The sequence below is a fragment of the Hylobates moloch genome, unplaced genomic scaffold (assembly GCF_009828535.3).
Source record: "Hylobates moloch isolate HMO894 unplaced genomic scaffold, HMol_V3 SCAFFOLD_3, whole genome shotgun sequence".
NCBI classification, from domain to species: domain Eukaryota; kingdom Metazoa; phylum Chordata; class Mammalia; order Primates; family Hylobatidae; genus Hylobates; species Hylobates moloch.
In genome coordinates this window covers 81,368,224-81,394,543 of record NW_026652278.1, presented here as the reverse complement: position 1 = coordinate 81,394,543, position 26,320 = coordinate 81,368,224, and the positions used below count along the sequence as shown (strand labels likewise).

The window sequence follows — 26,320 nt, the reverse complement described above, 5'->3', positions numbered from 1 at the left end:
CACATAGGCAAGCCATTGCATTGAAGCCTAAAAAACAAAAAACATGAAGCGGGGACATTGCCATCCAAATTAGTCAATACTGTTTAAAACCTAAACCTGGTATATTTTTAACTTGTACTTACCTTTCAAAAATTCTATGGAAAAGCATAAATATTGCATTCTAGTAGATGGGGGAGGTGGAGAGCAGTCGATTTACTCTCAAGATAGATTAAGTATGACTGGACAACCTCAGCCACAGCCCCCCAGGGGGTCCCCTCCTGATGCACTCAGAGGCCCCATGTGGGGTACCCTTGGCCTGTGTGGGTGGCACCTTGGGCCCACCTGCAGCCACCGTCTGCACACCCTGGATGGTAGGATCCTGCCTGTTGACACTCATCTCTGTTGGGGCTGTGCTTCCTTTTTTGGGGACAAATGACTAAGAGGGGAAGTTTATCTTCTCTAATGAAATGAGGAAAATTTGCTGAAGCTTGCCTGGTTTTGGGGACAGTGTGGGGTATCTAGAAAGAGAATTCATATTTCCAGAAAGACCCACATTGCCTTCTGGGATACATTCAGAATTTGAGTAGCCAAAAAATGGAAAGCAGGGACAAGGGTGTGAGGAGTATAGGAAATAAGATACACAAGTATTTTTCATTGCAAAAAAAGCTAGGGAGGGAGATACAGCATTGAATTCATATTTCAAATACTTTGGGGGCTTTTTTTTAGAGAGGAATTTGGCCTAGACCTCATGGTCCCACCCTTTGGTGACAGATGAAGTTGGGGCTGTCAGTAGTGGAATGCATCCATGCCTGATATCCCGATGGCACCAGGGTGCTGTATTCTGGCAGGTGCAGTATAAATCCAGCTCATTCAGAGGGCAAGCGCCCTGGTGACAAACTCTTTGGTTGATCAGCAAGAATTCAACTCCTTTGATCATAAACAAAGACTCAATGTATATGTCCAGTTCAGCAACAAAGACCTGTTAATCTTGGGTGTTTGGTGCCTTAGAAGTTGGGTTCTGGGGGAGGCAGTGACAAAGGGGGTTCTGCAGTGCCCGAGAAGAGCAGGGAGCAGTGGCAGCATCCTGGAGGGAGGTCTCAGGTACCTAGCAGGGAGGAGGTGGCACCTGGGGGAGCAGGTGAGTGGGAGGCACTCTCAGCTGGGTTGAAGGCAGCTCTTTGCATTGCAGAGTCTGTGCTTGGGAAAAGTACTCCCGGCTGTGTCTCAGGCACATCCTTGGGCTGCAGGGAGCCTGTGGTAGGGAAAGGCACTCCTGGCTGTGTGGAAAGCAGATCCTTGGGCAGCAGGGACCCTGTGTGCATTGGGACTGTGCGAGGGCTAAGCTGAGGTACCTTCTCTGTAGGGAAGAGAAGAGAGAGAAGGTCACTGTGATGGCATTGGAATTGGGCTCAGAAGGCTGTGGTTGCCTGGCTCAAGGGGTGGGGCCAGGACCCATTGGGACCCACAGGGTGGGCCTTACCGTGCTCCTCCTCTCTCCCCTGGGTGCTGCCTCCAGCCTAGACTCCTCCTTCCAGACCTAGCTCAAGTGTCGAAAGTCCCCCCTGCCTCTCCAGGCAGCCCTGGGTCTCTGACTCTGGACTCCCTCACTTGGGGTTGAACTTGTCTTCTTCTCTCTGGTAGCCAGGAGGAGCCCCCAGTTACCTCTGTGCCCCAGCATGGCCTGGAAGGCTCTAGTGAGCATGTGGAAGGGATGAGTGTTCACCACAGCCCTCAAGGCTGGCTCCAGGGACCCTTGGGTGGGTCATGAGGTGAGAAGGCAGCAGCTTCACGGTTCCCTTGGTTTGGGAAGAGGATGATCCAGACCCGTAAGAACAGCTAATTCTGTCTTGCAGAAGCAGTTGCTTTGCTTTCATCCTGGGCACACACCAGTGTAGCCAACCCACCACCCACACAGCTGCAAGCCACACAGAGATTGTCTTTGTGTTCATCTGCGATGCCTTTCCCTCTGCTGGCTTCTTATGCTCATGATTGGGGCAACCCTGTCTGAAGGCTTGATAGGGCCTTTCAAAAGGGCCCTCAGGGTCACTCTAAGTAAGGTCAAAGGGACTGGGGTTCATTCCTGTCTCTAACCACAGGCAAGTCACTCAGCCTCTTGGGAATGGCTTTTCCATCTCTCAAATGGGTCCAGCAATACTAAACACGGATTGGTCACCCCAAGTCCATTCTTCCTGTCTTCCTTACTAATGAGACCTGATTTTAAGAGAGGCAATGTGCTCAGCTGTAAAATGACCTTTTCCTGGTCTCCCTTGCTGAGCAGCATGGTCACGTGAATGCATTCTGGCAATGGAGTATAAATAGGAATTGTTGGGCATTGCTTTAAAGAAGGCTGCTTTCCCTTTTTCCTTCTTCTTTCTGCCTGGAGTATGAGTGTGATGGCTGGAGCTCCAGAAGCCATCTTGTAGGCATGAAGCAAATTGAAAGCCTGGCCTTTTCAAGGAGAATTGTTAGGTTTCCCCAAGGCTGTTCTCTTGGGGGCTTAGCAGGCAGCGAATTAGTTAACAATCTTTCTCAGAGCCCCTCAGCTCTCTCATTTCTCAATTTGCCTAAGCTGTCCTTTGTTTCTGGAATGCTCTTCCTAACCTTGTCTGCCCAGTGAACTGACACTCACCTTTTCAGACTCAGCTCCAGAGTGGCCTCCTCCAGGAAGCCCCTTATCCTTGCTCCCAGCTAAAGTACCATCCTTCTTGGTCTTTCTGGTCATGTCCTGGCTGAAGGCTGAGCCCGTTGTGGGAAATGCCATGTCCTTGTAGATGTGCCCATCCCTGCTCTGCATGCATGAGGACTGTAACTGCATCTCCTTCAGCATCTGTGGCTGGAGGGCTGCAGCAGGCTCCCAGGATGCCCATGGACATGCCACTTTGCCTCAACCTCCCCATCTGTGATGTGGCGCTGATGATGCCCACAGAGCACAGCAGAGGCAGCAGCCCATCAATGCTTGTGGTTTCCCTGGCGTGGGGCCTGTTCAGCTCCTTCTCTACTCAAGGCCACTCTTCCCAGACTGCCTGGAATCCCAGGGGTCTCCTGCCAGGCCAGTCTCAGCCTGATGGTCCCAAGGAAACCCTCCATTCCTCACAGGTGTTCCCCAGAGCATGCAGACTTTGAGCTTGCTTGAACCTGTCATTCATGCCTAAAGCCTCCCCTTGGGCATGTGAGTGGCAAATGCCTCAAATGCTGGATTCCCTTATGGAGATGGTCTCTCTCTTACTGAGAGGGGCCCTTCTCCCCTCTAGGCCCCATCCTGGGATCTGCCCTGTCCTGCCCCTGCCCTGCTAGTCCCCATCCAGGATGATGCTCACTTTCCCCTTGTGCCTTCTCAGACCCTGTCCTGAGCCACCTGTGTCTGCAGCTGCCTGTTCACCCTCCTCCATGCCCGACTGGGCTCCTGCCACCTGTTCAGAGATTCAGGCTTCCTTCTTAGTACGACTCAAGTGTGTCAGCCTGCTCTCCCTGGCTCCACCCATCCCCAAATTTAGTCCTCCCAGGACCATCTTCCCTCCCAGCTCACACCCTCCAGAGAAGCTCTGCACTGCTGGCAGGACCCAGTCCCTCCTCCCAGCCTGCACGCCAGACCGTCCCCTGCCAGGCTCCTGGGATTTCAACATCCTGCCTTCAGGCAATCATAGCCCAGCTACTAGAAGAGCTGGCCGTGCCCTGACACCCTCCCTCCCTCCTCCGCCTTAAGGGCTCTGCTCCTCACCTCTCCATGTTGCACATCCAAGCCCAGCCATCCTGTGCCTCAGCCTCAGCTCTGATGCTGCCTCTGACAAGCTGCCTTCCCTGAAGGGGAGCACCCTGGTCCCAAAGCCCCAGAGCACTAGAGCTGAGCCTCTTTCTCTTTCTCCAGACAGCCTCTCTCTCTCTCTCCTTGCAGCACAGAGTTGGGGGCTCCTTCACATCATGAAACTCTCAACTTCCCTGCCCCAGGTCACACACAAGTTCAAGGCTGAGCACAGAACAAGAGCAATCAGAGAGTCCATGGGCTTGGCCCAGACCTCAGCCTGGAGGCACAGGGACAATTTCTCTCCACTTCTCCTTTGAGACCAAGAAGTCTCAGCACTGTATCCCATCCGCCACTGCCCCCTGACCACAGGCCAACTGGACCCAGAACATAGGATGTCTCAGCCACAGTCCTGGCCTCACAGAGGTGGCTCTGTTAGGGGGGCTCAAAGCCCCACCTCACTCCTCCTGGCACCACCCAGACTATAAGGCCCAGGCAAGATCTCACCTGCTGGTCAGTGCTCTGCTCTGTCCACCCAGGCCTCAGCTTCAACCCTCTTGCCTCTGAGCAATCCCTGCGTGCAGTAAGGCCACTGCGTTCAAACCTTCTTCTGGCATGGTTAGGAGGCATGGTGGGAACCAGAAAGGATAATGCCACTCCCAGAAGGAGATGGTCCCTCCTCCTGGCACTGCCAACCCAGCCTGCGGGATCTGTGGTGACGTTGTGAGGGGCTGCCTGTGCTCGTTTTTGTGGGAGGAGGAGGTGCCAGCTATGGGGTTCCAGGGTGCCAGGGGCCTGCTGACTGCCGACCACTCATTTCTCCCTGCCTTCCGTCAATTTTGACAGCAGTGCTGGGTCCCTAGGCAAGACAGAAGTCCTCCCAGGGACATTCCAACTTCAGACCCTGTATTGTCTTCCTTCCTTCTCCTAATGTTTCTCTTTCTTTATTTCTTTTTCTATGCTAGGCACTTTACACACCTATTCTTCTTCACTTCTCAGAGTAAAGCCCTGCAGAAACACTGAGACACAAATAATGGGTGATCAATGCTTTTCCTGGGTTGGGGGCTAAGGTGGTCATCTTTCCAGGTGTGAGGAGAGAGGGTGAGGCAAGGTGGGGACACAGCGGGCCACCTCTTCTCCACAACAGGATGAGGGATAAAGGGTAGGTTCCCCTCTCAATATTCTCCCTGTCAAGCACTAAGAGGAGTCTGGCATGCATTTGCACAGGAGGTTCTTAGATGTGCTGGTGCTCTCCTGGTGTCCCGGATAGCTGATGAGCCAGAACTGTCCACATTCATCCTGATGCTGGAGTGGGCAACTGCCACCAGCTGCAGACCACTGGCAGACAGGCCTGGATTGGATCTGGCTATACAGGCACACCTTGCCATTCCTTAGCCTTGCCATTCCCTTAGCCTTGCCATAGCATAGCCTAGCATTCTTTATGTCTACATTTCATTTTATCCTTATTTTTGAGACAAGAAAGGTGATAGTTGGAGAAGCTAAGCCACTCAACTTGGTTGGGCCATGTTCTTCTATGGTCACCCTTGAAAGTGCCAAAGGGGTTTCTCACTTCTCCACAGTTATGCCCAAAACAGATTCCTGTTCATACATGTCATATCTGAAATGTTTCCTTGTGAAGCAGAGAAACAACCAAAAGTATATTCAAAGGACCATGTCTCACTAGAAATACTCATTCATTCATTCAACAGAGAGCCCTGTATCTGTGAACCCAGATGCAAGACAACAACTTCTTGTGGAAAATGTACTCCTGTCAACACTGACCTGCAGGGCTGATGCGTGCCTGTCTTCCACACCCTGCATCCATGTGACACTGACTATCATAATGAACATATTGACAAGGACAATATTTGATTTCCTACCTTTGGTTCACCAACTCCAAGCTGCCCCAAAATATTCACACTGGCTGTAGCTTCTGCTTGAAAGGAATCCCCCAGATTTTTACTCCACTGACTTCTTATTATTTTTTCTCAGTTTAACTGTCACTCCCTCCCTCTTCCTCTCCTTTTCTCCCAAAAGAGTCTTCTCTGGCCAACCAGGCATTTGTTGACACATTAATGACTTTAATCATTTGGACAGTATCTGTCACCATCTGACTCTCCCTAAGAAAATGTAAACCCTGCCATGAAAGTGAGACATTCTTCATCTGGTTCATTTTGTCATCCCAGCACCTGATATGGAATACATTTTTGCTGAATTAATGAATATGAATAGATCTGTGAATATTTTCCTTTGAACATTTTTCCTTATGGCAAAACTGGTCTTGAAATTAAGGAAAAAATAAAAAATTTTCCACTGCTTTTATGCTTATCTAGACCTCTAGAATAAGGACTCATGGATAATGAAATCAAACTTGTATTTATTCTAGTTATTATTAGTAATTATATATGTATATATATATAATCTCATATATTTTTAAATTATTTTGTATATATTTTAGTGTATTATGAAATAAGGCTTTTATCTGAGCTTTTCCCCAATAGCTTGGAAGGTTTACAAAAACATTTGTGTTAAATCAAACTAAATTTTACCTAAGAAAACCTCTGTAATTGCATATTTGAGTTCTCACTCATGAACTGCAACCTAACAAACTGAAACCCTGAGAAGTCTGCTTCCATAACAATAGCTGAGTCTTAGCCAATCACAGCAGCCATGCTTCAACCACTCATAGGGAGCCAATTGTTCAAACCAGGTTCAAATAAGGCAAATGCCAAGGTGTAACTAATTCAGATGTTTGTACTTCACTTTCATTTTCTGTATGTCATTTCTTTTTCTGACCATACATCATATCTGACCATATGGTAGCCACAGACTCTCTCTGAATCTGTTCTGATTCTGACATTGCCTGATACACATTTTTTTTCTTGATCAGTTAAACTCTGTTACATTTAATTTGTTTAAAATTTTCTTTTAACAGATTTGGTGTCAGAAGATAAGTAAAACTGCAAAAGGCTGAAGAGGCTTCAAGATGGCTGACTAGAGGCATCAAGAACTCACCTCCTCCACAAAGAATAAAAAAAATAGCAAGTAATCACACTTCAAGAAGAACATCTAAGAGCGAACGCTGGAATTCAATAGATAAATGATGGGAAACATCTGAGGCATGAAAATGGAAGAAAACAAGGCAGCAAGCTTGGCTGGGATTGGCTGGGAACCCAGAGTGACTCCCTAGTGCAAGAAAAAGGTGAGAGATTCACAGCAGTTGACATTCTGACCATGGATTTTATAACCATAGCCAAAGGAAAACCCCTCAACCCTCATAGGCCCTGAGACTAGCATAGGAAAGTGCCTAGAGACCATGTAACAGCATTGCTCCAGAGGGAGCTCATGTGGGTCCCAGTCCCCAGGTCCTAGGCAGCTGTAGCTCTCTGCCATTTGGAGAGCCCAGCCACCACCAGACTGTATCCTGCCCTGGAAACCAACAGCCCCTGCATTTCCACATCTCTAGAGCTCCACTGACATCTCCCTGTGTTCACCTGTATGGCTTCAGTAGTGCAATGCAAGTTGAACCCAGCAGAGACTCCCTAGCACTCTAGCACACACAGCGTCCTGCATCTTGGGGAATGGACAGTGTAGCACAATAGGGAGGCTGCCTCCCCAGTGTGCTGAGAGGCTGCCCTCAGAGAAAAAGGAGCCAAAGTGTGGGTTGCTTAGAGCTTGAAAACAGTCTACCTGGGGCAGTTATCATAGACAGCAACCCTGTTCCCACCCCAGCAGTAAGGCTGCCATGCACAAGCCTTGAGGGTAGGGTCTGTTGCTGCTCACTGCATCTGTTGTTGCTGTCACTGGGGCCAAAGCACATGCCGGTTGACAGTGACTTTGCCCTTTTCAGCAGCAGAGCCACTGCATACTTGCATGCCCCTTTCTACTGGTTTTCCCTGTTGCTGCTGCCACCACTGCTGCTGCCACCCCACAACAACTGGGAGCCGAATCTCACACTCCCCAGAGCCTGAGAACTCCTGCCTATGGCTGCAGCCACTGTAAGCAACTTGCCTATGGTCCAGCCATTTGCACATACCCTGAGGACAGTTTCCCCTGGCCCACTGCTGCCACCTGAGCACTCTGCCAGCGGGCCTGGGGATCCCTCCATTCTGCCAACCACAGCCATCACCTCAGTGTTCCACTGGGGGGCCTGAGGATATGCCCACCCACCCTGGCACTGCTTACCTCAGTGCCCGAGCACACTGCCTGGGGGCCTAGGGATTACCCCCACTCTGTTCACCATTGCTGGCCTCTATGTACTCCTCCTAGGGACCTGATGATGGACCCACCCAGCCTACCACTACCACCACAGCCAACATCCATTTGCATGTACCACTTTGGGTTTAGGGAACTGGCCTACCCAGCCATCACTAACACTGATGTGTGTTGCTTCAGAGCCTTAGGGTTGCTGTGTTGTTGCTATTGTCAACACTCGCTCCACACATACTGCCAAGGGAAGGACCTGCCCACTGGCCAGGCCTACCACTACGACTGCTAGCACCCAAGCCAGCCACATGGAGGCCTAAGAACTGGCCCATTTGTACCTGCTGACACTAGTGCCTGTGTACACTACCTGGGGTCCCAAGGACAGGTACACTTACCCTGCCACTGCCACCATCAGGGTTTGAGGGCACACCCACCTAACATCCCCAACCCCAGCAAAACGTCACCATAGCCTCCACTAACAACCACAGCCTAAGCCACTGGGGAAATCACACACCACTGATGCTGCTTAGAGATGAAGAAATCAGAGAGAGACTACATTACTTCACACACTCAGAAGCAAAGCTAAAGTGTCCTACCCAATAAAAACCATAGATACATCTTTAGGAAAAAGCCAATCCAAAATATATGAAGAAGCAACTGTTACAAAAGATGTGCAGATATCAATGTAAAACACAAGAAACATGACTAAACAGGGAAACATGACACTTTCAAAAGATTACAATAATTCTTTAGCAACAGATTCCACTGGAAAAAATTTATGAAATGTGAGAAAAATAATTTTTAAAAATAATATTATAAAAGCTCAGTAAGATACAAGAGGACATAAACAATACAAAAAGTTAGAAATCAGCTGAGGATATAAATGAAAAACTCACCAGATAAATAGATATAATAGAAAACAGAATCAAACAGAAATCCTGAAAGTGAAGAATTCAATGAATAAAATAAAAATTTATTCAAGAGCTTCCACAGTAGAGTGGAGCAAAAAAAAGAAAGCATCTCAGAACTTGAAGGCAGGCCTTTTGAAATAACCCAGCCAGAGCCCCCTTCCCCATACCGTACTCACACAAAAGAATAAAAAACAATGAACTAAACCTACATAGCATATGGGACACTATAAAGCAACCAAAAACAGAAATTTGGGGTGTTCAAAATGGTGAAGAGACCAAAGCTATAGAAAACCTAGTTAGCAAAATAGTAGCTGAAAACTTCCCAAATTTAGTAAGAGATTTAACATTCAGATACAGGAAGTTTAGAAATTCACAAATAATTAAAGCCTCAAAAGGTCTTTTTCACAGCACATTATAGTAAACTGTCAAAAGTCAAACAGAGAATTCTAAAAAGAGCAAGAGAAAGGAAAAAGCTCTGGTCACACATATGGGAAGCCCCATCAGACTAACAATTTCTCAGCAGTAAACTTATAGGCCAGGAGAGAATGGGGTAATACCTCTAAAGTGCTAAAAGGGGGGAAAAAAACCTGTCAGCCAATAATAATATACCTAATAACATTATTCTTTTTTTAAAAATGTGAAATAAAGTTTTTCCACACAAGCAAAACCTGAGGGAATTCATCACACTAGACCAGCCTTAGAAGAAATACTTAACAGAGTCCCATGCCTGGAAGTGAACAAATGATATCTACCATCATGAAAACACACAAAAGTCTAAAACTTGCTGGTAGAGCAAACACAGAAATAAGAAAAAGAACTCAAATGTTACCACTATAGCAAACCACCATATCATAATGATAAACTACAAGAAAGGAAAAATATACAAAATAATCAGAAAAAATTTAACAAAATGACAGAAATAAGTCTTCACATATCAATAATAACCTTGAATGTAAATGGATTAAATTTTCCACTTAAAAGATAAAATCTGGCTGAATGAATTTTGAAAATGCCCCAATTATATGCTGCCTACAATAAACTCACTTCACATGTAAACACATATAGACTAAAAGGAAAGGAATGAAGAAAGATATATCACACAAATAGAAACCAAAAGTGAGCAGAAGTAGCTATACTTAGATAAAACAGACTTTAAGACAAAAGCATTAAAAAGTGACAAAGAAGGTCATACTATATAATGATAAAGGGATCAATTCAGCAAGAAAATGCAATTCTAAATGTATATGCACCCAACACCAGAGCCCCATATATATAATGCAAATATTAAATCTAACAGACTTCAATACAGTAATTTTTGGGGACTTCAACACTTCACTCTCACCGTTCGACATGTCATCTAGAAAGAAAACCAACAAGGAAAAAATAAATTTAAATTACAGCTTGGAACAAATGGACCTAGAAGACACCTACAGTACATTTCTTCCAACAACTTCAGAATACATGTTCTTCTAGTCAGCAAATAGAACATTATCCAAGATAGACCATATGTCAGGTCACAAAACAAGTCTCAACAAATTTTAAAAATATCAAAATCATGCCAAATATCTTCTCAGACCATCATGGAATAAAGCTAGAAATCAATAACAAGAGGAACTTGGAAAATGTACAAGTACATGGAAATTAATCAATGTGATTCTGAACAACCATTGTGTCAGTGAGGAAATTAAAAAGGAAATCAAAACATTTCTTGAAGCAAATGAAAATGGAAACACAACATACCCAAACATATGGTATACAGCAAAAGCAACGCTAAGAGAGAAGTCTGTAGCAATAAAGGCCTACATCAAAGAAGTAGAAACATTTCAAGTAAGCAATCTAATGATGTACCTCAAGGAATTAGAAAAGCAAGAACAAACCAAACCCAAAATTAGCGTAAGGAAAGAAACAATGAAGATCAGATCAGAGTAGAACTAAATGAAATTGGCTAAAAATACAAAGAATCAATGAAAAGCGAAGTGGTTTTTTGGAAAGATAAAATGGATAAACTGCTAGTTAGGCTACCCAAGAAAAAAAAAGATAAGACCCAAATAAACAAAATCAGAAATGAAAAAGGAGACATAGTAACTAATACCACAGAAATACAAAACACATCAAAAACTATTGTGAACAACTATTTGCCAAGAAACTGGAAAACCTATGGAAAATGGATAAATTCCTGGATACTTACAACCTACCAAGATTGAAACAAGAAGAATCAGAAAACCTGAACAGACCAATAATGAGTACAAGATTGAATCTGTAATGTAAAAATTTACCAACAAAGAAAAGTCCAGGACTGTATGGCTTCACTGCCAAATTCTACCAAACTTATGAAGAAGAACTAATGCAAATTCTCCTCAAGTTATTCTAAAAAATAGAAGAGGCCTCATAATCAGCATTATCCTGATACCAAAACCAAACAAGAATGCACCAAAAAAGGAAAACTGCAAGGCAATAACCCTGATGAACATAGACACAAAATATCATCAACAAAATACTAGCAAATTGAATGAAACAGCACATCAAAAAGATAATCCTGCCATGATCAAGTGGGATTCACTCTGGGGATGCAAGGATGATTTAACATACACAAATCAATAAGCATGATATATCACATCAACAGAATGAAGGACAAAAACCATCTGATCATCTCAATAGATGCAGAAAAAGCATTTGATAAAATTAAAAAAATGCTTTTTGACAAAAACTCTTGACAAATTAGGCATAGAAGGAATATACCTCAACATAATAACGGCCTCATATGACAAACTCACAACTAACATCATATGAAATGGGGAAAAGCTGAAAGCTTTCCCTCTAAGAAGTGGAACAAGGCAGGGATGCCCACTTTCACCACTCCTATTCAAAATAGTACTGGATATCTTAGCCAGAGCAATTAGGCAAGTGAAAGAAATAAAAGGTATCCAAACTGGAAAAGAGGAAGTCAAATTTTCCCTCTTGGCAAATGATATGATTTTATACTTAGAAAAACCCAAAGAGTCCACCAAAAAACTTCTAGATCTGACAAACAAATTCAGTAAAGCTGCAGGATACAAAATCAACATATAGGCTGGGTGCAGTGGCTCACATATGTAATCCCAGCATTTTGGTGGAAGGATTGCTTGAGCCAGGATTTCCAGACCAGCCTGGACAACACAGTGAGATGCTCATCTCTATTACAATTTTTAAAAATTGTTAAATCAACATACAAAATTCAGTACCACCAATAATAACAGAGCTGGAAAAGAAATCAAGAGGACAATCTCATTAACAATAACTACAAAAAAATGCCTAGAAATAAATTTATCCAAGGAGGTGAAAGATCTCAACAAAGAAAACTATAAAACACTGATGAAAGGAATTGAAGAGGACACAAACAAATGGAAAGACATCCCATTTACACAAATTGGATGAGTTAATACTGCTAAAGTGATTGTACTACCCAAAGCCATCTGCAGATTCGATGCAATTACTAACAAAATACCAATGTCATTTTTCACACGCCAACTCCACACAGACAGTGACCTCAGCCGGGAATGGATTTTTTTCTGATCAGCATCATCATTTCTCACTCGGTGTTCAGATGACATTGAATGAAATGATGTTATTCAAGGACCTGCTGTGTGACATTTTGCACCGTAGAGAGATGCACTTGCAGGTGTTTCCATAGATCACTCTGACAGCAGGACGTGGGGTGGAACCTGACTCAGACATGAGCCTCCCCTCAGGTCAGTTCATAGCCCGGCTCTACCACTCAACAACCCTGCCACGTTGAGCCTATCACTAAACATCAGAGCCTCGGTGTCCACAGCTGTGAAATGCAGACAGTAGTGACTACCTTGCAGGACAGAGAGGTGGCCACGCTCATAGTAAGGACCTGGAGCCAGGCTGTTGGATGCTGGTCCTATTGCTCCTGGCTGTGTGACCCTGGGTAGGTTACCTAACTTTGCAGGGCCTCTAGCTTCCTCCCCACAATAGAGTTATGGCATATATTAGTTTGTGGTATGTACTTGCAACAGTGTCTGGCCCACCTTAAGATCTATATGAATGGCAGCTATGAGCCTTCCTGGGTGTTGTGAGAATGAAACGAGATCCAGTTTCTAAAGGGCCTCCTGCTGTGGTGCGCACACGAATTAAACTCACTGGAAAGGCTGTTATATCATTGTGGGCACTATATTTGGTGACAGAGAGTAAAGTTTCACATTATTAGCCTGACTTTCTTGATGGATCGAGTAATATTGTTACCCGTTAACATCATGAGCATCCACAGGATAACGTGAAGGAGAATCCTCAGCATGGATGGGAGGTAGAGTTTGGCTCAAGAGCCTCGGAGTCTTGCTGCTTCGTTTTGTATGAGTGTGTAGTGGGGATGGCCTGGAAGAGGACACTATCAAAACATTTATTCAGGGAACTGAAGGTGATGGAGTAGGGAGACACACTCAATTTAAAACAAAAATTGAAAGTAAACAAGACTGACTGCTTTTGCCACAAAAATGCTGAGGTTTTTGGTAAACTGAGCCTTTGAGAATTTCCTGCATTATGTGCCGAAATGCAAAAATGTTTGGATTTGCTGAAACAATAAACTAAACAAGGTTTTAAAAGGCAGCAGCTCCTCTAAATTCGACAGCACACTCCAGTCGAACAGGTTCATCAACTTCTCGAGCTTATCACACCCCCAGGTCAGCCCACAATACCAAGTCAGGAAGAGGAGTTTGGAAATAGCCTCCCTACAAGGCCGGGGCGTGGCTAGAGAAAGAGGCGTGCACTGGTTCTGTCAGAGTCCCCCAACCTGCTGAGGGCCTGAGTGAATCCCTGTCTGAGGGGAGATCCTGGAAGAGAGGTGTGCAGCACAGGTGGCCTCTTCACTCTGCAGGGAAGAGACAGACAGCCTACGCCTGTCCTGGCAGGACATCTCGCTGCTGCCTCCACAGCCGTGCAGTTGCAGTTGGGCTGCCTGGCTGGGGCCGAGCCACCCACCCACGCCTGGTCTCCAGCGGGTTCTCACTGAGATGCACTCTCTCTCCTCCAGCCTCAGGGCTCCTTCTCACTCAGGGATCCCCTGGCTCAGGCAGGCAAGGCACATTCCCAGTGTTTCCAAGCAGGAAGCTGCTGAGCTCGCCAGCAGCCTGGCTGGTGTCTGGCTCTGTACACTCAGACTAGGCTTACAGGCCGACCCTGTGGCTCTGAAACAGGCTGAAAGTTTCAGGGGGACGCATCCTCTTTAGTGCATGATTTACATTAGACGCTGGGGCCAGCACACCAAAGGCTTAAAGAGGAGAACAGGAACTCCTGTCAGCCCATCTGAATTCTTGGATACCCAACAGAAATCCTACAAGACACTCAGTCGGGTGTTCAGGACTACAGTTGGGAAGGACAAGGTCAAATTAGGTTGTGGCAGAGGAGATAGAAGGGAGCCCAGGTCTACAAGTCACAGCTATGGGCCTCCCTGGGTTAGGGTCAGATCTGGGGTTGATTTCTGATAGCCCTGGAGACAGTCACTTGTGGCCTTGGGCAACTTTCTGGGCCACTCTGGGCCTCTATTTTGCCATTAGTAAAACACAGATTGTCTCTCCTGCTGGAGAATTTCAGGGTGAACTTCACACAATGACAGTGGAAACGGCCTGGCAGAGCCCTGGGCAGGGGTAATTGCCCTCCGTAATGCAATTACTCTGCCACCCTCCCCCAGACTTTAGCTGCCCTTGGGAATGGGACAATTTCAGAGACTTGCTCCATCCCCTATCTCACCACACTGGTCAGTAAGGCCATTTCTGGCCCTTTCCCATGCCTCCCCTCCCATCTGTTGCCTTTCCTCTGCTTGAGGTGCCCGTTTTCACAACCCGCCGTCGAGCTCTGTCCCTTCTGCCTGAGCATCTCGCTGTTCAGTGCATAAGGCTGGACTAGTGCTGTGTGACTGGAACTGGACTGTGGCAACGTGGAGAGGCCTCATGGGACCTCAGATGGAGAATGGACTTCTGTGCAAGCGTGGCTGGAATTGAGAGCCCTGTGCAGAGGCACAGAGCCAGAAGCCCAGCGGCTGGAGGAGCCCTGCATGCCTCTGACACTGGCAATGCCCTGCCAGGTGTCAGCACGCCTCCTGGGGGCTCCCAGCCTGTTTCTTATCAGCAGCGTCCAGAGGCTTGCAGCCTGCAAGGCCTTGTCCATGCGCAGCCACCTGGCCACTGACAGCCTGTGCTGGCCTGATGCAGGAGGTCTGGCCAGTGCAGTCCCTCTATAAATCCCGGGGACAAGATCGTCTTCCAGGTGTAAAAGGCTGGACTGTGGGAGGCACAGGGAGATGAGCCCCAGGCCGAGCCAGAAGCAGGGCTCCCCAGGGACCCGGGGCCTAAGCAGAGAAGCCCCTTGGTGCTGATCTGAAAGGAGAGCAGTGCAGAGTAAAGGCAGGAGCCAGGCCCAGTGCACATCCAGCCCTATCACTCACGGGCTTTAGGAGCAGGGACGTGCTACTTAATATCTCAGCACTTCAGGCCCCTGCAGTAAACTGGATAATAATAGCACATAGGTACAGTTACTGGGAGGATGAAAACAGTGAAAGTGTGGCCTAGGCTAGCAACTGGCCCACAGAGGACTCCATATATTACTGAGACCTCGTTAATAATTATTAGTCCTCATTCGTAATAAGTTACAAAGAGAAAATCTTAACAATTTGGTCCTCCCCATGGTCCCAAGGCAACGATACAGGAAGGAATCCTTACTCCCTGTTAGAACCAATGTTGTCCCGACAACCCTGTCAGCCATCTCAACCAGCACTTCTGGCCCCAGGGGACCAGCAAAGGAAGTGCATGGTCCCATGTCCAGAAACAGGCTGGGAGGCCCATGGGCACCGTTTCTGTGTGTCTTGTGCTGTCCTCTTCGGCAGATGCCTGACATGGCTCTCTGAGCCCCAATCCCAGAGGACAGCAGTCAGGGAAAAAGCAGTGGCCTTCTGTCCATCAAGTGTGTCCCTGTGCCCCGGCTCACCTGGCCCCTGCGCTGACAACACATCCATGGTACCTGGCAGCAGCTTGGGTGAGAGAGGTCACAGAAGATATCCAGATTGCCCTGAAAAGCAACATGGCCATGATGAAGCCATGCAGCCTGGATGCCTTCTCAGGACCCCCCAGCCCCTCAAGGCTCTGTCCCAAGGAACCCACCCAGAGAAAGCTCCCATTTCCCCCTGGGGGAGGGGCCTGGCATGGTTGCATGTTGGAGACACGGTCACTGTGGCCACAGAAAGTTTTGGAATCTGGACAAAAAAGCACTTTGGTTGTAGGAAGAAGAAAAGCCAGGGGCAGATTCATACGAAAAGTCCAAAGGCAGGAGGAGCCTGTGGTTCCGAGCAGAGGTCCTGAAGGGGAGCATGAGTTAGACCTGGGGGCCCAGCATGGGGGCCTGGGCAGGAGCTCATGGCAGGGAGAAGGAGCCTTGTTGCTGGGGCACACAAGGGGAAGGCAGGTGAGAGGACCATGCCCTGCTCAGGGAGTAGGTACCTGAGACCAGGGAAGAGAGAAGAGGAAGGCAGAGAAAAACAGGCCAGAAAGCAGCCCAGGGCCCATGGTGGGCAGCCCCTTTGCCACTCGGTGCTGCAGTCAGGCCTTTTTGGGCCTTGGTGGGGATGGGATGAGGGCTATGCGTTGCAAGGCAGTGCAGGCCACTGGCAGGCGACTTCCTCCCCCTGGAGACATGTGCCCCACACTCTGGGGAGAGACAGGCCTGGCTTCCCCTGATGCCCACTGAGGCTGCAGAGGAGCCTGACCCTCCCAGCAGGAAGCAAGATATCCGACCACAGACAGAGCCACGACCAAGGGGGAGAGGGGCAGAGCCAGGCAGGAACTCTGGGGTCCTTCTCCCTCAACACCAGCCACCCAGGCGCCCTCTCTACCCCTGTGCAGGGCCCCCTGCCGCTGCCTGGCTGGGTTCCCCTCAGCAAGATGGGCCCTGGACCCGCCTGTGAAGGAGGTTTCCTCCGGGAGAGTGGCTGTTGTGTTGGCTCCAGGGCTCAAGCTCCTGCACAGGTGTCTTGTGACGGCGCTTTCAGGTCTCCACCTCCTCCCCTCCCTGCAGCACCTGTCAGCCCATCTCAGCAGGCGACAAGCCCACTCAGTGACAGCCTTTCCTCACTGCCTGAAGATCCTGCTGCCCAGGCTGGCAGGTGCCCCTGGCATCCTTGCAGTGTTCGTGGTGGTGAGAACGTGTGTCAGGACTGGTCATTTCTATTTTTTTTTCTGATCTGCATGACCTTTTGTGACTCAGGTTGCTTGACACATGCACCTGCAGACAGGTGGTCTAAAGCCCGGGGCCATTGCCAGAGCTGAGGCACCCCTGTGGGAACCAGGGACTGTTCAGACATCAAAAGCTGCCACTGTACAGAAACATGGATCCTTCTAGAGAGGGAGTTCAATGTGCAGGGACAGATCTGGTGGTGCAGGGGACAGTAGCCCTCATATCTGCCTGCCACTGGGGCACGAGGGTGAGGTGGGCATCTGGTTGCTCTTGGCATCAAGTGTCCAAAGTCCAGCCCCCGTAGAGCCTGCCTTCCTCCAGGGCCCAGGTCTCTGCAGTGGGACCCATCTGCCCCCTCCTCCTGCAGTCCCAGCCTGGGGGTCGCAGCCCCTCTCCACTGTGCTTCTCACCTCTACCCTTCTCATCCAGAACACTCCTTGACACCTACAGCAACAAACAATCACAGTGGGGCAGGTGTTTACAGGAGCCGGGGGCAGAGGCAGTGGAGGCGGAGGTTGTGGTGGTGGTGGAGATGATGGTATCTCCTGCTCTAGCTCCTAAAAAAAAAAAAAAAAAAAAAAAAAATGGTCTGCTGACTTTTCAGACAACTCTTAAGAGCAAGGGTATGGTGTCATTGCCTCAGCACCGGGCACAGTGCTGGCCACTCCCAGATGTGTGTCTGGGGAATGAAAGGACCAGTGAGAAGCCCACACCACAAGGGACCATCCTTCACGTGAGAAAAACACAAACTCCTCCTGGTTTGCAGACATGGCGCTTTCCCTAAATGCTAATGACTTCGTCCGGGTTGCCTTGGTTCTCCCAAGGCCAGCCTTGTTGGAGGAGGTCTGCCCTGGGGGCTGTGCATGGTCCCAGCATTTGCAGGTGACTGTCCACATCCACCTGGTTGCAGATGCAGCCTCCCTGGGCCCACTCTGCAGCACCACAGAGGCCACCCTTGGCCAAGGAGGCCTGTTCCCACCCCATCCCAGGCTCAGGGCCTCCTGCATAAGCTACTCACCACTGCCTATGGCCCCTGGGGTGAGTCCCCAGCCCAGGTGAGCCACAGCCTGCTCCCCGACTCCTGGCCCCTGTGTTCACTGGGCTGGTGTCCCTCCCAGCTGGGTGCTCGCCAGGACTCCTTCACCCCTTAGCCCTGGAGTCCCTAGAAGCTAACCCCAGCCAGACCCTCGTCCCTGCCAGGAAACAGGGATCCAGAGAGGCCAAATGGAGCCACACCCGCATCCGGAGCCTGGAGATGGGGCTGAGCTCTGTCCTCTCCTCCCTCTGCTCTGTCCTCTCCTCCCTCTGCAGCTCTCTGGGCTGGCTTCTTCCACCGCAGCTTCCAGCACCCCTGACACTCTCCCCGCCGCAGGCTCCATCCCTGCTTTTGGCTTCTGCTCTGCCTTACAGGGGGCCCTTCCCACTTCTGTGGGATGGACATTTCAGCCTCAGCCCCAACAAGGCAAGACTGTGAGCTGCCTGTGGGGAGCTTCATTTCTGTCCCTCCCCAGCCCAGCATGGGGCCCAGGGGAAGCTGGAGCTCAGTAAAGACAGATGAAGGAATGGGGAAGGCACCAGACATGTGCCGAGATCCACGCTGGTTCCTCAAGGCACAGACAGCTGGGGGTTACAGCACTTTCCTCCATTTGGGCCATCAGGACCTCATGGGGGCCCCTCTCTTCCTCCCTCCACGCAGAGGCCGCCTCTTGGCCCTTGTCCATCTGAGGCTTCCAGAAGTCCGGATTGTTGAGGCAGCCCTGGTTTCAGGGGTTCTGGGGTCACTTCTCTCTAAGAGCCAGGGCAGGCTTCAGCCCCATGTCCAGGACATCCCAGGCCAGCTCTCTGTGGCCAGCCTGGGGCAGGAAGCCCTGCAGAAGCCCAGGCTTGCTAGGCTCTGGGAATGTGTGGACAGGTCTGCGACTCCCTGGGCTCACATGATGAGCTGGGAGCTGAGGGAAACTTCCCACAGGCGGGATCATGGGGAAGTCACATGTTAGAGTCCCTCAGAGGGCGGGCCTGTGCCTGGGCCCCAGGGCTGGGTGGGTAAAAATCACCTACCTTCTTGCGGCATAGCCGCCAGAAACAACACAGCAGCAGTGGCGCAAGCAGGAGGAGCGGCACAAAATAGAGCCAGCTGCGAAAAATGCCCTGGTGGAGAAAGAGCCTAGGACCAATCATGGAAGTGTCAGCGCAGCTCCTATTCCTGGGTCCTACCAGCTCCCAGCCCTGTGCCAGTCCCTGTACAGCCAAGTGCCTTGGGACTCACGACAGGCCTGACAGCGTCCTTTCTGTTCATGGGAGGCACCTCTGGAGCTCGCTGACATTGGACTATTTGCTCTAGTCGTGTGCCCATGGGGAGCAGAGCTCAGACATGGACCACGTGTCGGTCCCCACAGCCTACTGCCAGGTCACCCTGCAGTGAGGAATCGGGAAGCCAGAGCCCAGCTGCTGCTCTGGGGCCAGCAGCACCCAGCCTTGTGCTGTCCCCATGGAAGAGAGTCACCCAAGGCTCTCTTCCTCTCCAGCAGCCGCAGTTGCATAAATTCCGGCCATGTGGAGTCCCAGCGCCTGCAGGCAGAGGTCAGGACAGACAGGGGTCATCATAGAGGACCACACAAGGCTTTCACCACCCATGCCGGGACCCCAGATGGCAAGTCACCCTTGCCACATTCCAGACAGTAGGGACAGATGCTGGGATTGATCCTGTGGGACTGAGGTGAGCCGAGGCTGTTTGTGTGGACACCTTTGTCGGGCTATGGAGGTTTCCTTCTGCTCACAGGGTGCTGTGGGATGTTGACGCCCCTACTTCTTGTTCTTCATCCCCTGAGATAACCGCTTGGTCTCTGTTTCCCGTTTTGTCGATGTGGTAAATTATACAGATATTTCACCTTCTGCACCTGCCTGGCCTTCCTGGGAGGAGCCCTGGCTGCTCCTGCCCTGTGGTCTGGGTTAGCTGCTGCTCCATGCCATTTGCTGGTGTTTCCCTGAGAGCTTCTCACACATGTCTTTTCTTGCTTTAGAGTTAAACTTACTGTTGTGAGGTAACAACACACTAATTGTACACAGGTACTCACACCATCACCCCCGCATATTCCCCCCACACCAACACTCACATTCACACCCATGTGGGCCACACCTCCACACCCTCCCACTGCACCACAAACACACTCAACCCACCCCATACCACACACATCACACCACACACCACACACCTGAAGCACACACATCCACACACCACACACACCCGAAGCACACACATCCACACACCACACACACACAAAAATAGGAAACACACATACACCAAAAATACCACAGACACACCACACATCCCATACACACACCACACACATCACTCACGCACCACACACTCCCCACTCCCCCAACACACACCCAGCACACCCCACACACACAACATAAACAGCAAACACGTATACATACACCATACACACACAGCCATAGCACACACACCCACCACCCACTGAATGCACACACAAAATATACATACATGCCATCACACCATTTCCTTCCCTACATGCCACACGCACAAGATATCCCCACGTAGACACCCACATGACACACACAACACGTCCAAACACTGTAGTCCCACTGTACACACACACACCACAGACACACATAAATAGTAAACACACATACACCACAGACAGCAAACACACACCACACATCCCATACACACACACCACACACACAAGCAGTACACTCCCGACTCCTCCACACAACAAACTCACACACTAGACACCACGCACCAGGTACCCTTCCCACACACTTCCACAGCACCCCAGCTTATGCCACACACTCTGCACATACACCACACACATGCATATATGCCCCCTACACACACTCACACCCCCACACACATACAACACATACCTCTTCAGCTCCCACACCACATACACCCACAACACAACACACACAGAAGATGATCACTCATGCATACCCCACACACACCACACTCGCAGCACATATACACACCCCACACACAGATCACACACACATTTACACAACACACAGACCACATATTACCCTCCCCCGCAGACTTCACACACATGAAGCCTCCCACAGCACAACTTACTACACATACTGCACCCACACAAACTACATACACACATACCACACACACACCACATACACACCACATACACACACCACACTCACACACTCCCCCACACCCCTGCTTCCTCACACATACCAAACAAATGCACACACTCCATACACACATGCACTCGTGCACACCACCCTTTGGCAACCACAGGGCCTCCGCAGCTCTCACCTCCTACACACGCAGAGGAAGGCTCCACCAACATCACTTCAAGACAGGTCTTTGACGTGAGCTGGAACACAAGAGGGGTGGGGCAGGGCAGGGAGAGTGAGCTTCTGGCCACAGAAGCCAGGCCCCAGCCCCTCACCTCCACTCACTCACGGCATCAACAGAGCTTCTCAGGCCTTGAAGCCATCCTACACTGCAAACACATGGTCTGGACTGCCTGCCATTGCTGTTATCTACAGAGATTAGAGCTGGCTTGGTCCCCCAGCCCAGGGATGAGCATGCAGCAGATCCCCAGCCCAGGGGACAGCGTCCTGCCCCCATGATTTGGGGGCAGTAGAATACCAGGCTCTGAGGACCACAGCCTTCTCCAGCCAGCATCCCACTCTCAGGGAGTGGGGAGCTCTTCCACCCTCCCGTCTGGGTTAGTAGGATTTATACAACATGCTGTCATTTCTGCAGTAGTCATGGGGTGGCCCAACTCACTTGAGGCAGATTAGATGACCCTTCTTGGGGTGGCCCTAGGAAAGCCGTCTGGGACACCCTTCCGTACTCTAACCCTAACCTGATCACAGGCTCCATATTGGTGTCTGGTTAACCTGTTTGGAATTACTGGGTCTTTCCTATAATTAGCCACACCCAGGGTATAAATGGTGGCCCCCAGGCTCCGAGCCCTTTCAGCATAAGGGAAAGAAGGCATTGAGTATTAGTTACCAAAATACGTGGAGCAAAATGCTGATAAATACAAACTGAACTCACTTCTTTGAGAGTGTCCAAAAATGGACGTTTCATCATTGTTCCATCGGTCATAGCAATAATCATGCTGGAAACCTTGTTATCTGCAGGAGAAGCAAGGAGTGGCCTGCTCAGCAAAGGCCCCAGAAGTGACCTCCAAAAGCTCCTGTGTTGGGAGAAAAGTTGAGTGTTGGGAGAGAAGCTGAGGCAGGGCTTGCATGTCTGCTAGACTTGCTGGCTCCTTGCTTCTAGCACTTCCCTTATCTCAAGCAGCCATATGTTTCTCATTCACTTGATACACCGTTTCCTTTCAACCCCCACATCCTGACCACCTGTTTTGTGTTTGCGCACCAATAAACAGCATGGGCTCCCAGAGCTCAGGGCCTTTGCAGCCTCCACACTCGCCATGGCCCACTAGTTCCACTTTCTCTCTCAAACTGTCTTTCTCTCATTCCTTTGACTCCACCAGACTTGATCACTCCCACGATCTGGTGTTGGGTCTGATCACCCCAGCACTCCAGGACCCCTGCGGGCTGCCTGGCCCACAGCACTGATCACTCCAGGGCATGTCTAGGTGCCCCCACCTCATCCTCCAGGGGAGAGGCTGCCAAGAGCCAAGCACCTGCTACACAGAGACGCCTAGAGTGAGGGAGGTCTCAGCCTAGCACCCATTTTACAAAGGAGGAGCTGAGAGGGGCAGGCCCCTTCTCACCAGGCTGCCTGAACCCTCACCCACTAGCAGCCTGCACCATCTCTGCCTGAGGGCAACTCTAGCCAGGACTCCACAAGCACAGGCCTGTCCCATGGGTAGGGGGAGGAGCAGCTGGGCTCTCCTGTGGGCAGAGCCTGCGGGCAGCCCTGCCGGCATCTCTGGGCCCAGGAGTACAGGATTCCAGGTAAGTGGCACCTGGGCAGGGGACCCCGCAGCCACCTCAATGCCTTTCCCCACCAACCCTGCCTTTTCCTGACAAGAGCTGCAGGCACACAGTGGGGAGGGGAGTTGGCAGCTGTGGACAGCCTTCTGCATCATCTGAGACACAGTCAGGGGATGCAAGTCACTCAGAGGGGAAACGAGGAAGGGAAGAGGAAGACTAAGGTGTGTGCAAGGGGGCAAACCCCTTGGCTCTTCTCTCTTCCTTTTCACACAGCCCAGCTGGAGGGCAAGCACCTCAGGGTTATGAGCACCAGAACTGCACACGCAGGATCCCACACAGTTCTCAGAACTCCATGGGGTGGGGGCTTACTATGCTTATTGCACCAGGGAGGGACCTGGAGCTCAGAGCAGGTGAGCAACTTGCTCCAAGAGGCAGGGCAGGTGTGGCCTTGCAGAATCTGCACCCAGAGCTCTCTGAGGCTCACACCCAGCTCTGTTCCCCCATGGGACCACCATGGGGACAACAGGTGCTTACATGTGGAGTTGAAATTTCCATCTGCTGAATTGCCTGCAAGAAAATGAAGAAATATCGAGCCTGGACAGTGAACTGTTCCCACTGATGCTCTAAGACCTTGTAAACTAGAATCAATTCTTGGAGCTCAAGGGGTGTATACATTTCTAAATCTTGCCTGCATGAATGTATGTCCTTCAGGCACCATTTTCTGAAGCTTGTCGAGACCCTCTTTTATTTTCTTCCTGAAAAAACTCCAAAAAGGTGGTTGACGTGGAAAGACATGGACTGTTAAAAATTACCTCCCAAGCTCTCTGGGAGCCACTGTTCACTGTGGAAGGCCTCCTGGATGGAGGAGGGGGCCAAGCACGGGCTCTGTCCTGCTCATTCCTCACTGTGACATTGACCATAGACTTCAGGCCTTCTGATCTCATCCCAGTTCCAGGGAATGCAGGCCTGGGGAATCTCACCAGGGCCCCACTTAGACCATCTCTGGTGACAGTGGGAGCTTCCCATGGATGAGCAACTGTGAGTCAGGAACTGACAATGGGGTTGACATTTCTAACTCTTTAACTCTAACTCTAACTCTAACTAACTCTAACTCTAACTCTAATCCAAACTCTAGCCCAAGAAAGACTCTCTTGTGTTGGTCACTCCGTCCTTTAACAGGTAGGGCTGCATTTGGGAAAAGTCATCCTGCTAAGCCCCCAGCCCTGCACCCAGACCCCATAGCCCCAGACCCCTGACCCTGACTCAGTTTCCTCCTCTCTCTTTACCCTGCTACAGGAAATACCAAATCTGCTTAATTAGACTGCCTGGCTTCCTTGACTTCATGTGCCCTTGAAACAAAAAGACCAAAAGCTGGAGAGGCAGCCCCGACGGCTGTGCATGCAAGGGCGGAACACTGATCTGCAGACTGGCTGGGGGATGTGGCCTGTCAGCTGCTGCTAAAGCAGACAGAATGGGCTGGGGTAGCCAGGACTGGCTCTGGTGGCAGGACTGGGACAGGCCGGGGACTTAGGGTCAGGCTAATCCAATGTGACAGGCTGAGCCTGCACAGCGAGTTTGGGCAGAGCAGGGACCCTGAAGGATGGCTTCCCACTGGGGGCAGAGTGTCCCTGCCATGGCCGGAGCTCTGAGAGTCCTGCCTGCCCAGCCCAGGAGAGGAGGAGGCCAGGCCCATCCATACCCAGAAGAGGCCATGCCCTGACCTTGCTCTGGCCATGCCCAAACCCCACTTCCCGTCTGGGTCACCTGCCACAGTCCTCCCTAATAGACTTGCTTTATACCACCTCACACCCACTCCAGTCTCTCTGCCAAACCCACAGCGCAGGACACATAGATCCAAGTCTCCCCCCAGCTCAAGATGTGGCAGCCCACCCTGTATCCCCTCGAAGCTGCAAGTGGGGTCCAGGCCCCCATCCAGTCCTCAGTATCCTCACCTCTCTCCTGCACTTCACCTCCACTGGGCATGTGCATTGGAAGTGCCCTCATCTCCCGCCAACCAGGAACTCTGCAGTGCACCCTGCTAAGCCTGGGCACCTCTCTAGGCCACCTCAAGCCGCTTGAGCTTGCTCCTCCTACCTCCCTCCCTCCAGTTTCCCAGCCTGGCCTGGAGCTCGGAACCCCACACAGGGACTCCCCTGTCTGGGCCTGCCAGCATTCCCGCACTAAAGCCCCATGACTCTCACCACCGGCTCTGACCCTGTCTCCCTCCTGCACTGGCCAGGGCAGGGGGAACAGGCACAGAGCAGCAGCCAGCACAGGTGTGTGTTCACAGGACACACCCCCCCACCCTGCCAGCCCCTGCACCCCAGGAAGCCTCACAGCCACCTCCCAGAGAAGGAGGCAGGGTAGAGGGAGGGCAGGGTAGTGTGAACGGGGAGGCTGAGAACTTCTGGAGCACAAAGACCTGCAGGTAACCTTGCAGCCATGGGTAGGAGGATGCAGGGGATCTGGGGCTAAGGTCAGGGTGGGTACTGTAAGTTGCCCTGTCCAGTCTGCTCCGTGTGCTGTGAGGCTCCCAACCAAGGTCTCTGGGAGCCCTTCAGCTCCCTGGAGCTCCCTCTGGCTCAGCTCATCAGGCATCTCTTTGGGGGCTCAAAGCAGTACTCACTTGTCTGAGGTGAGTGGCAAGATGGTGTCGCCGTCTGTGGAGTAGGTGACGAGGGACATCCGCATATTTGCACTGAGAAGGAATCAAGTGTTGGTGAAAAGCCGAAGGCACCGCCTCAGAAGCCAGGGTGAGTGATGCCAATTCCCCACCTCCCACCCCAACTCTGTTACGAATTCCCTGTTATGATGGACAGGAAGGTCGACATGGTGACTTTGTGACCTGCAGCTCTTCCCAATGTCCTGCATGCTGACAACACCAAGGGGAGGCACGGGACCTTTGGAGGGGCTACAAGAGGAAGCCTCCATTTCCCTTAAAATAGCCCTCACAGTGTTCTTTAAAACCCCCAGACCCTGCCATTTGTTTACTGGAAGAGTTAGCCCAGGTGACTTAGGTGAGGACATTGCTGTGGATGAGGAGGTCAAGGACTGGGAGGCCAGAGTGTTGGCAGTGACAGGTCATTTGTGTGACACTGAAGTCCCCCAGAAGATGGCAGACCTGGAAGGAGATGGAAACTGCGGTGTTGCCAGAGTCCTTGTGGAATGAGGGACATTCCGGTTCTCTACTGCTGTGCACCAGACCACCCACATTTAGGGACACAGAACAGGCCCATTTTATTATGCTCACAGATTCTGAGGATCAGGCACTCGGGGCAGAGTGGGAAGGGCTCCTCATGTCTGGGGCCCCAGATGGGAAGGCTTGAGCAGCCTGACATGACTTGAAGGATTGGGCACTGGAATTATCTGGAGG

At 50.4% G+C, this 26,320-nt stretch overlaps 1 protein-coding gene and 1 pseudogene across 1 annotated transcript in view; one reads left to right on the top strand and one right to left on the bottom strand.

Moving 5' to 3' along the window:
* The window catches only part of LOC116479120 (anthrax toxin receptor-like), a 165,694-nt gene that overhangs the window by 89,704 nt on the left and 49,670 nt on the right, over window positions 1–26,320 (top strand). The window lies entirely within an intron of this gene.
* LOC116480815 (anthrax toxin receptor-like) lies at window positions 984–25,638 on the bottom strand (annotated as a pseudogene).